Genomic DNA, 11,948 nt, shown 5'->3' with positions numbered 1-11,948 from the left:
GTTCGAATTTTTACACCAGCTTGGTGCGGTCACTGCGCATGTGGTAGCTGTCATCTTTGCTCTCCAAGCCTTTAGGCTCTGTAGCCTCGCGATGCACGCCTGTGCTCTTCCGTGTGCTTTTAGGACTGTTTTGGCACTGCAGGGTCTCCGTTGATTTAATGGCAGACTCAGTGGCCCTGGCTTTGTCTAGGGCAATTTGGAGCATCAGATTAGATTTCACTAGTAGTCTCCTCTGCAGGCCAATGTCTCGAACACCGCATATGATGCGGTCAAGTATCAGTTCATCGAGATCTCTAAACTCGCAGTACGCTGCGGCCTTTCTGAGCGCGCAATGTATTCATTGATGGATTCACCCTCTTTCTGGTTACAAATGTTGAATTCATGCCTTCGGATGTGTTTAGATGGTCTGGGAGCGTAGTGTATCCTCAGCGTCTGTTGTAGCACCGACCAAGCGACAGATTGGAGTGGCATTGGCTCGGACAAATCCTTTGCTGTCTTAAACACCTCTTGTCCGCAGTAGCTCAAGAACAGGAGGGAGGAGGGGAGGAGGGAGGGAGAGGGAGAGAGAGAGGGAGAGAGAGAGAGAGAAGGACCATCTGGCATTACTTTATGATATTCTCCTTTGGGTCTCATTACTGAATTCTAATTCATGGTGATTTCTAGTCCGGTACTCACTCCATCAAAAGACTACTGATTTCCTGGCTTAAACCTGACACTGGGATACCTCTGAAGGCTAAAATTAGCAGTCAGCTCTTCCAAAAGGATCTGGGCCAAATCAGTGGTGACAAATGTCCATTACATGCTCTCCATTTCATCTGCAGGCTCACTTCCAGTTGCAAAAATACATCTCCTTTTTTCCTTGGCTGAGTGACGAGAAATTTTTTAAAAATACTCCCCCCTTTGCAAAGAAAAAAAGAATGCTTATAAGTCTGAGTTCATCCATAGGCCTTAAAAAGGTGCTTTGAGACCCCCAAAAGCTGTGTGAACCCAAGCAATTAGATTTTTTTTCCAGAAAACATTGTTAGTATATTTTATTTTTATTTATTTATTTATTTATTTTGGATTTATTAGCCGCTCCCTTTCCAAGTAGGACTCGGGGCGGCGTACAATGGAGCATATAACATAAAATACATAACAACACCAAACGTACATACATACACAACACATATACATATACACGGAGGAGGAAACAAATTACAACAATAGACAGTTAAAAATCTACTTTAAAATACCCCAATTGTAAAAACCCAATAAAATTAATATTTAAGAACAATTTAAAAAACAGTTTGGAGGAATGGGAAAATTACGATTGCGATTGAGCCAGGCCGGATAATTGAAAGAGGTGGTTCTTCAGCTGTACACGGAAGGAGCGGAGATCGGAAGTAATCCTGATGTCACGGGGGAGGTCATTCCATAGGGCTGGGCCCATCACAGAGAAGGCTCTGCTCCTGGGTGTCGCCCCCCGACACTGTTTGGCGGACGGCACCCGGAGAAGTCCCTCTCTGTGTGAGCGAATTGGTCGTAGGGATGTGTGGGGCAGGATGCGATCCTGCATATAACTAGGCCCTGTGCCATGGAGCGCTTTAAAGATCATAATCAAAACCTTGAAACGCACTCGGTAGACCACAGGCAGCCAGTGCAGCTCGCGCAGGAGAGGTGTTACAGGGGAGTATCTGGTCCTCCCCATAATCACCCGCGCGGCCGCGTTCTGGACCAACTGTAGTCTCCGAGTGCATCTCAAGGGAAGCCCCATGTAGAGAGCATTGCAGTAATCCAGGCGAGACGTCACTAGCGCATGGGTGACTGTGCGTAGGGCATCCCGGTCCAATAAGGGGCGCAATTGGCGCATCAGGCGAACCTGATGGAACGCCCCCCTTGCCACGGCTGTTACATGGTTATCCATGGACAGCCGGGTATCCAGGAGGACGCCCAAATTGCGCACCTGTTCCATGGGGGCTAGTTGGACGCCCCCGATGGCCAGAGATGGAAGCACCTGGTTGAACCGGGAGGCCGGAAGCCACAGCCACTCCGTCTTGGAAGGGTTGAGTTTTAGTCGGTTGCCATCCATCCAGACCCGTACGGCCTCCAGGCACCGGGACATCATTTCGACGGCCTCATTGGGGTGGTTCGGAGTGGAAATGTATAGCTGAGTATCATCAGCATACAGATGGACCAACAGCTTAAATATGAAAGTTTACACGAAGACTGTGATCTTCTTATTTGCTATACAAATGTGTGCTTCTTCCCTTCACCCTTAAGAAGTAAAATTTAGACAAGCAGTTTATGTTAGAACAGATAATCATTTCACCCAACGCTGGATGAAAAAGTACTCAAAAACTAAATCTGGTTGGTTCTGATTATTTGTAGGGTAGGAGACGATTAAGAAATTCTAGGATTATAACTACTCCTAAATAAAAATATTTAAAATAAACTTTAAAAATAAAATTTAAAATAAAATATTTAAAATAAATTAAAAATAAATAGTCCTAGAAGAGACTGGACAGCCACATGCTAAAATGGTATAGGGCAGTGATGCAGAACCTTTTTTGGCTCGCATGCCAAAAGCGGGGGGGGGGAGCACAGGGGAGCCGTGTGCAGGCGTGCCACACCCATAATGCTATGTGCACAATCCCAGCGCGCATGTCCGCGCGAGCAGCGGCTCCCCCCATTTTTGGCGTGCTTTTTTCACCCTCCACACTCCAGAGGCTTTTTAGGAGCCTGGGGAGGGCAAAAACAGCCTCCCCACCCCCCTGGAGGCTCTCTGGAGGCTTCAGGAGCTTCCCTGAAGCCTCTGGAGCACGAAAAACCAGCCTTATGGGCAAACCAGAAGTTCGGGAACGGACTTCTGGTTTGCTCGTAGGGCTGGTTTTAGCAGTCTGGAGTGTTCAGAAGACTTCAGGGGGCTTCCCTGAAAGCTCTGGAGGGCTAAAACCAGCCCTACAAGCAAACCGGAAGTATGTTCCTGAACTTCTGGTTTGCTCGTAGGGCCGGTTTTTCGTACTCCGGAGATTTCAAGGAAGCCTCCGGAGGGCACAAAATGGCCACAAAAGAAGGCCGAAGTCAGCTGGCCAACGTGCGCATGCCTTGCAACGCCTCCCATGCCCTGACAAATGGCTCCGCATGCCACCTGTGGCACACGCACCATAGGTTCGCCACCACGGGCGATAGCATTGCTAACAATTGAAATGAGTCCGACTCTTGGCGATTGTGTGGGCCTGGTCCCTCCACATCTTCTGATCTTGCCATGCTTCTTTGAGTTGTTCTATGCTCTGGCCGGTGTCAGCTTTTATTGTATCCAACCACTGTGTTCTTTGATGACCTGGTTTCCTTTTACCACTAACTTTTCCCAACATAATTACTTTCTCCAATGAATTGTCTTGTATAAAGAGATGGGTTGCTCCTGGTTCAGCCCAGATCAGCCAAACAGGTAGTAGCGGTGGTGGGAGGCTCTGCCCAGCCGCCCGGACACTTCTATGAGATGCAGTTTTGTAATTTTGCCTCCTAGTGACACATCTGGTGTTATCTGTTCCAGTAGTTCCTGTCTAAGGAATACACAAGAATCTTCTCCAGCACTACAGCTCAAAAGGGTCAATGTTTTCCTGACTTGCCTTTTTAAAGTCCAACTTTCACAACCGTAGGTAACCACAGGTTGCTACAAGGAACACAAAAAGTGGATAATAGCAAGATATTGTTGTCAAGAAAACTGCTGGGTGTGTGCATGTAACCAACAGGAATTGAGCATGGCTCAAAGGAGACCTTTAAATTAAAAAAAAACCCGGATAGGAGACCACTAAGAAATCACAGATTTCTTGTATTTTGAAAAGTAGGAAAAACATATCCAAAAGAAGACAATAAGGAATATGCGACGTTCCCAAATTTGATCTATAAAATAAATAAATAAATAAATAAATAAATAATAATAATAATAATAATTTTTATTTGATTAGCCGCAACCCTCTCCCGAAGGACTCGAGGCGGCGTACAATCAAAACAAATAAAAATACACATAAGACAAACATATATACAAAAAGAACAGAGACATATACATATGTGCATGGAGGAGAGTTGACTTATAAGTGAAAGACAATTAAAAACACAATTTAAAATCCCCTTAAATAAAATTACTAAATTAAAAAACCCATCAGGAGCGATACGAAGTTATGGTTGAGCCAGGCCAGCTATTTGGAAAAGGTGGGTCTTGAGCTTGACACGGAAGGAGCGGAGGTCAGTAGTGGTCCTAATATCCGGGGGGAGGTCATTCCACAGGGCTGGGCCCGCCACAGAGAAGGCTCTGCTCCTAGGCGCCGCCCCATGGCACTGTCTGGTGGACGGCACCTGGAGAAGTCCCTCTCTGTGCGAGCGGATGGGTCGTAGGGATGTATGGGGCAGAATACGATCCCGCAGGTAACTAGGTCCTGAGCCATGGAGTGCTTTAAAGATCGTAATCAAGACCTTGAAACGCACTCGATAGACCACAGGAAGCCAGTGCAGCTCGCGCAGGAGAGGTGTCACATGGGAGTACTTGGTACTCCCCATAATCACCCGCACGGCCGCATTCTGGACCAACTGCAGTCTCCGAGTGCATTTCAAGGGAAGCCCCATGTAGAGAGCGTTACAGTAGTCCAGGCGAGACGTCACCAGCGCATGGGTGACTGTGCGTAGGGCGTCCCGGTCCAATAGGGGGCGCAATTGGCGCACCAGGCAAACCTGGTGGAACGCCCCCCTGGCCACGGCTGTCATATTTTCATCCATGGACAGCCTGGCATCTAGGAGGACGCCCAAATTGCGCGCCCGCTCCACGGGGGCGAGTTGAATGCCCCCAATGGCCAGAGATGGAATTATCTGGTTGAACCGGGGAGCCGGAACCCACAGCCACTCCGTCTTGGAAGGGTTGAGCCTGAGTCGGTTGTCATCCATCCAGATCCGTACGGCTTCCACACACCGGGACATCACTTCGACGGCCTCGTTGGGGTGGTTCGGGGTGGAAATGTACAGCTGAGTATCATCAGCGTACAGATGATATCCCACCCCGAAACCACGGATGATCTCACCCAGCGGCTTCATGTATGTGTTGAACAGGAGTGACGAGAGGACCGACCCCTGTGGCACCCCACAAGTAAGGGGGCATAGGGTCGACCTCTGCTCCCCTGCCAACACACGTTGCGTCCGGCCAGAGAGGTAGGAGCCGAACCACCGCAAAACGGTGCCCTGGACCCCCAACCCCTCCAGTCGGCGCAACAGGATACCATGGTCGATGGTATCAAAAGCCGCCGAGAGGTCTAATAGGACCAGGATAGAGGAACAGCCCCTATCTCTGGCCCTCCAGAGATCATCTACCAACGCGACCAAGGCCGTCTCTGTGCTGTGCCCAGGGCGAAAGCCGGACTGGCGCGGGTCTAGATAATCATTCTCCTCCAGATGTCGTGGAAACTGAGAAGCCACCACACTCTCTACAACCTTCGCCAAAAAGGGAAGGTTGGAGACAGGACGATAATTGGCCAGCTCCGTAGGGTCCAGGGAAGGCTTCTTGAGCAAGGGTCTCACCACCGCCTCTTTCAAGGCGGCCGGGAGAGACCCCTCACCCAACGAAGCGTTCACTAGGCCCAGGAGCCAGTCGCGTGTAACCTCCCAGGATGCCAGTACAAGCCAGGAGGGACACGGGTCCAGTAAACATGTGGTAGGTCGCAGTCGTCCACGCAATCTGTCCAAATCCTCGATGACAACCAAGTCAAATTCCTCCCAAAAAGGTTTCTCAAGACTCGCCACTGGCGTCTCGACTGGGCCACTGAAGGGGACCCAATCCTTCCGGATTTGAGCGACTTTATCCTGCAGATATTTCCCAAACTCCTCTGCCCTACCCTTTAGAGGGGCCTCCCGCGGCCTCTGAAACAGAAGGGAGCGGGACACCCGAAACAGGGCGGCAGGGCGGTTCTCTGCGGATGCAATGAGAGCGGCACAATATTGACGTTTGGCTGTTCTCAATGCCACTAGGTACGTCCTTAAATGGGCTCGTACCTGTGCTCGGTCAAATTCGGATCGGGAGGATCTCCAACGACTCTCTAGGCATCTCTTGCAGCGCTTCATCACCCTTAGCTCCTCGGTAAACCAAGGAGCCAGGGTGGGTCGTTGCTGCCGGAGAGGCCGCAAAGGCGCCACCCGGTTCAAGGCCCCGGTAGTCGCATTATTCCACGCGGCCACCAGGTCCTCTACCCGAGGGCGGGTCAGGGCTGCAGGAGGTGGCCCAAGCTCCGTCTGGAACCTGTCTGGTTCCATCAAGCGCCTGGGGCGGAACCATCTAGTGTTTTCCGGTTCCGCCTCCCCGCAGCAAGGGGTAGCACCAGGGAAGTCAAGTCGGAGGAGTGAGTGATCTGACCATGACAGAGGAGTGATGGTTAAATTCACTCCTCCCAGATCACTCAACCACTGGCGAGAGACAAAAACAAGGTCCAAGGTGTGACCTCCCTCGTGTGTCGGGCCTTGAATCATTTGAGTCAGGTCCATGGCTATCATGGAAGCCATGAACTCCCGAACCCCCTCTGATGCTTCTCCCACCGACGGCAGGTTAAAATCCCCCATCACTAGAAGTTTGGGGGTCTCAACCGCCACCGATGAGATCAGCTCGAGGAGCTCAGGCAGGGTCGCTGATGTATGGCGGGGAGCCAGGTATACTATCAGCAGGCCCAACTGCCTCCCAGGGCCCCATTTCACAACAAGGGATTCACATCCGGACGTCTGTGGTACAGTGGACTCCCTCGGCTCTAAGTCCTCCCTGATAATCACTGCTACCCCACCGCCCCTTCCCCGGGCCCGGGGCTGGTGAAAGGCTTGGTAACCTGGTGGGCACATTTCCACGAGGGGTAACCCTCCCTCGTGGCCCAACCAGGTTTCCGTTATTCCCGCGAGGTCCGGCTCCCCCTCCAAAATTAGATCATGAATGAGGGGGGCCTTATTGACAACGGACCTCGCATTGCATAACAACAGCCTCAGGCCCTGGGCCTGCAGATCCTGACCACCTAGAACGCGGGGGTTGGTACAAGCGACCGGGTGTAACCAGCACCCACGGTCTCCCAACCGACTTTCTATTCTATTGCTCACAAAATTGCCCATTGGGTCACAAGAGAGGACACTTTTATTTTTTATGCTTATAAGAACTAAATTGGCTGTTGAATGTAAGGAAAGTAACCTTGATGGAAATATGTGAAGAACTGTTCTCTAGGTAAAAGAAAAACAAAATGTTTCATTATTTTTCTAAGTGCCAAACACCAAAATAACATTTAGAAATAGCTCAAACAGAGGCTTCCTTCATTCACGGGACTATAAGACAGAGGACAAAGAGAACAGCACAGTCAAATTTCCAAGATTCTGTTATTAATCTTAATGAAAAATTAATAATTGTAGTGTTGTCTTAGGCTTAGCCTAAGCTATTTATCCATGTAGTAGGGCTGAATTGCTATTATTATTCTCATTTTTTTCATTTTCTCATTTTTCCTACCTATTAGTACCTATGATTTATCACTTGTTGTTGTATCTTATGATCAACGATTGTAACTTGATGTATGTGACATAACTTTTTGTTATATGTATAGGGAAAGCTTATATATATGGCTCTATAAAGCCCTAGTAAGACCACACCTAGAGTACTGCATCCAGTTTTGGTCACCACACTATAAGAAAGATGTGGGGACTCTAGAAAGAGTGCAGAGAAGAGCAACAAAGAGGATTAGGGGACTGGAGACTAAAGCATATGAAGAACGGTTGCAGGAACTTGGCATGGCCTATCTAGTGAAGAGAAGGACCAGGGGAGACATGATAGAAGTCTTCCAAACCTTGAAAAGCTTCCACAGAGAGAAGGGGGTCAAGCTATTTTCCAAATACCAGACAAGGAATAATGGATGGAAACTGATCAAGGAGAGATTCAACCTAGAAATTAGAAGGAACTTTCTGACAGTGAGAACAATCAACCCATGGAAAAGAAGTTGTTTTCAGAAGTTGTGGGAGCTTCATCACTTGAGACTTTCAAGAAGAGATTGGACTGCCATCTGTCAGAAATGGTGTAGGGTCTCCTGCTTGAGCAGGGGGTTGGACTAGATGACCTATAAGGTCCCTTCCAGCTCTGTTAATCTGATCTGAATGATATTCTATTCTATTGATTCCCTGTCTATCTGTGGGGCTGACATTGGTAGAAAAGATATCCCATAGAAATGCAGGGAGGGGGAAAGAGGGCTTCTTCTTTTGGAAACTAAATGAAAAAAGCCCAAACTTTACCCACTACCCAAAATTATTGGCTTGAACATCTGGATCCTCTCTTTCCACCCCAGCCTACTTGCTCAACCTGTCACCGTAAATGGAATTGTGTTAATCATAAAGGAAACTGTGTAACTGTGAAACTGTGTAACTGTGAAAGGGATCTTGGAGTCCTAGTGGACAACCATTTAAATATGAGCCAGCAGTGTGCAGCAGCTGCCAAAAAAGCCAACACAGTTCTAGGCTGCATCAACAGAGGGATAGAATCAAGATCACGTGAAGTGTTAATACCACTTTATAATGCCTTGGTAAGGCCACACTTGGAATATTGCATTCAGTTCTGGTCGCCACGATGTAAAAAAGATGTGGAGACTCTAGAAAGAGTGCAGAGAAGAGCAACAAAAATGATTAGGGGACTGGAGGCTAAAACCTATGAGGAATGGTTGCAGGAACTGGGTATTTTTAGCTTAAGAGAAAGAAGGACTAGGGGAGACATGATACCATTGTTCCAATATCTCAGGGGTTGCCACAAAGAAGAGGGAGTCAAACTGTTCTCCAAAGCATCTGAGGGCAGGACAAGAAGCAATGGGTGGAAACTAATCAAGGAGAGAAGCAACTTAGAACTTAGGAGAAACTTCCTGACAGTTAGAACAATTAATCAGTGGAACAGAAGTTGCCTCCAGAAGTTGTGAATGCCCCAACACTGGAAGTCTTTAAGAAGATGTTGGATAGCCATTTGTCTGGAACGGTATAGGGTTTCCTGCCTAGGCAGGGGGTTGGACTAGAAGACCTCCGAGGTACCTTCCAACTCTACTATTGTATTGTATTGTATTGAAAGGGTAAAAAGCAAAGGGACCCACAGCGTTCAAAAACTGCTTATGGGGGGAGGGTTTGCCTTCCCACAGAGTTATTCAATCCTTGGCACTCATCTCATTGGCCATATGGGTTTGTGCCCGGCAGAGCAAGTTTAATCTAGCATGTCAAGTTTCTGCAGTTTTCCTCCCTGGACCTATTTCCCATCTCTCTCCTTTCCTCCCTTAATTCTTTTTTTTTTTCCCCAGGTTGGATTGTGCTTCTCTAATTATTTCTGTCTCCGGCTGCTTCTTCTGAATGACCATCTTTTCTCTACCTTGGGTGCCCTGTGGCTGATGCTCCTGGCACTGGTTCAATTGGATTCCCCACCCCACCCCCACCTTCCACTTTTAATCTCCCTGCCCCACCCCTTTGCCATTGCAAGGAGATAATGCTCTCCTGCTGTGCCTTTCACAGTCAGACAGCAAAGCTGACTGTTAGGCTAATTCTCCATAAAAATCCCTAAGGAGTAGCTTCTATGACATAGGTCAGGAATTCCTAGAAGAGGGAGAGGGCTAACAATTAAGGTCATTCTTAATAATAACTTAGAAATAATCATGATCATTTGGAACGCAACACGCCAAATATTAACAGTTGTTGAAAACCAAAGTGTAGAATTTATTGATATCGCTGTTCCAGGAGACGCCAGAGTCGAAGAAAAAGAATTTGAAAAAATCGGGGAAAATCATGACCTGGCCATCGAAACTACACTTAGGAGTGATACCCATTCTCATCGGGGCACTCATTAACATGTCCAAGAACTTTACGAAATACATCAAGAAATTCCAGCTTCCTGCAAAAACACCAGCGGAACTGCAAAAGACTCTCTCCTCGGAACATCATATATTTTAAGAAGATACTTGGTTGATACCTAGAACACTGGCAGCAAATTGTATCAAGCATTAGCACCAGTCAATGGTATTTGTGATGCATTTTTGAATGTTCAGTTGGCTGAGTTTCATATTTAATGAATAAAGTATATAACAACAAGAACAGAAACAACTTTAATTCACCAGCAGACTTAGAATACTTATTTGTGTCTAGTTTAATGAAAAGAAGGAGTAGGGGAGACATGATAGCAGTCTTCCAATATCTCAGGGGTTGCCACAAAGAAGAGGGAGTCAAACTATTCTCCAAGGCACCTGAGGGTAGAACAAGAAGCAATGGGTGGAAACTAATCAAGGAGAGAAGCAACTTAGAACTGAGGAGAAATTTCCTGACAGTTAGAACAATTAATCAGTGGAACAGCTTGCCTCCAGAAGTTGTGAATGCCCCAACACTGGAAGTCTTTAAGAAGATGTTGGATAATCATTTGTCTGAAATGGTATAGGGTTTCCTGCCTAGGCAGGGGGTTGGACTAGAAGACCTCCAAGGTCCCTTCCAACTCTGCTGTTGTATTATATTACTTAGAATAACTTTATGTTATTTATGACTGATAATCTCCATAGAGTAGATCTTCATTTTCATGGAAATCTTTCCTTATGAGCACAGTTAATCACATCTTTGAAGAGAGCCATGGTTTACCACAATGATATGGCCAGCACAGTGGCAGTAGATTGATCTAGGTAGACCACTCTTCTTCTATGAGGTCCTAGAGAAAGCCAGTGCAGATCCTTCAAACTTGTTTGAACTAGAGCCCTGGTGGCAATGTGGTTAGAATGCACTGTTGTCTAATTCTGCCCACTGCCAGCAGTTCGATCCTGACCATCTCAAGGTTGACTCAGCCTTCCATCCATCTGAGGTAGGTAAAATGAGGATCCTGGTTGTTGGGGGCAATAGGCTGACTCTGTAAACCACTTAGAGAGGGCTGTAAAGCACTGTAAAGTGATATACAAGTCTAAATGCTGTTGGTATTGCTATTGTTTCCAAGATTTTCACAACTATCAGATGGAAGGGTGGAGTTAGGGTTAGGCCATCTACTGGTGAATGGAATACATAATATTCCTACAACCTTGAGAAAAATACTGATAAGACAGAGGAGAAAAACACCTGGAGGATTGCTGTGCTCAATCTACTGCTTTATACTTACTATTCCAGGAGGTCTAATGTTGAAAATACGGAAGAGAAAAATAAGAAGCAAAACAAAAGAAGCACACAAAAGATTAGAATTAGAATTACAGAAAGAACCACAAAAAAGGACATTAAAAATCAAAGAGATTTAATAAAACATAAAATGAATCTATTGGAAAAAGACGAATTTTCACAAAAAATTAAAAGCGCAAAACAATTTTTTTTGAAAATGCGAATAAACCAGGAAGATGGTTGGCATATAAAATGAAAAAAGAGAGGGGAGGGGGAATGATACATTGATTGATAGATGAGAAAGAGACTCTTCATTATCAGAATGAGGAGGGAAAAAAGAGTACTATGAGAAACTGTATGATAAGGGGAACAATTTGGAAAATAAAATACAACAATATTTGGAATTATCTGAGCTCCCTAAAGTACCTGAAAGAGTTAAAGATATGCTGAATGAACGAATAACCATGATGGAATTGACAGAAACGTTTAAGAGACAGAAGAAGAATAAAATACCAGGGTCTGATGGGCTACCAGCAGAATTTTATAAACAACTAGTACTGAAGTACTGCCAGAAGCAAAAATACTGAAATTCATGGATGAAAGCAAACATCACTCTTATAACGAAAATAAATTCAGATAAAGAACTATAGGTCAATATCTTTACTGAATGCGGACTATAAAATATATGTTTGATAATAGCAGAGAGATTAAACGAATACTTGAATGAATTTATACATCTAGACCAGGATGAATTTTTGCCAAAGAGACAAATTAAAAACAAAATGAGAATGATTTTAAATACATTGGAGTATTATGAAATACACCCAGGA

This window comes from Natrix helvetica (assembly GCF_964273705.1).
Source record: "Natrix helvetica genome assembly, chromosome: Z".
Lineage (NCBI taxonomy): Eukaryota > Metazoa > Chordata > Lepidosauria > Squamata > Natricidae > Natrix > Natrix helvetica.
The sequence above is the reverse complement of the archived record's forward strand: the minus strand, read 5'-3'. Positions refer to the sequence as shown.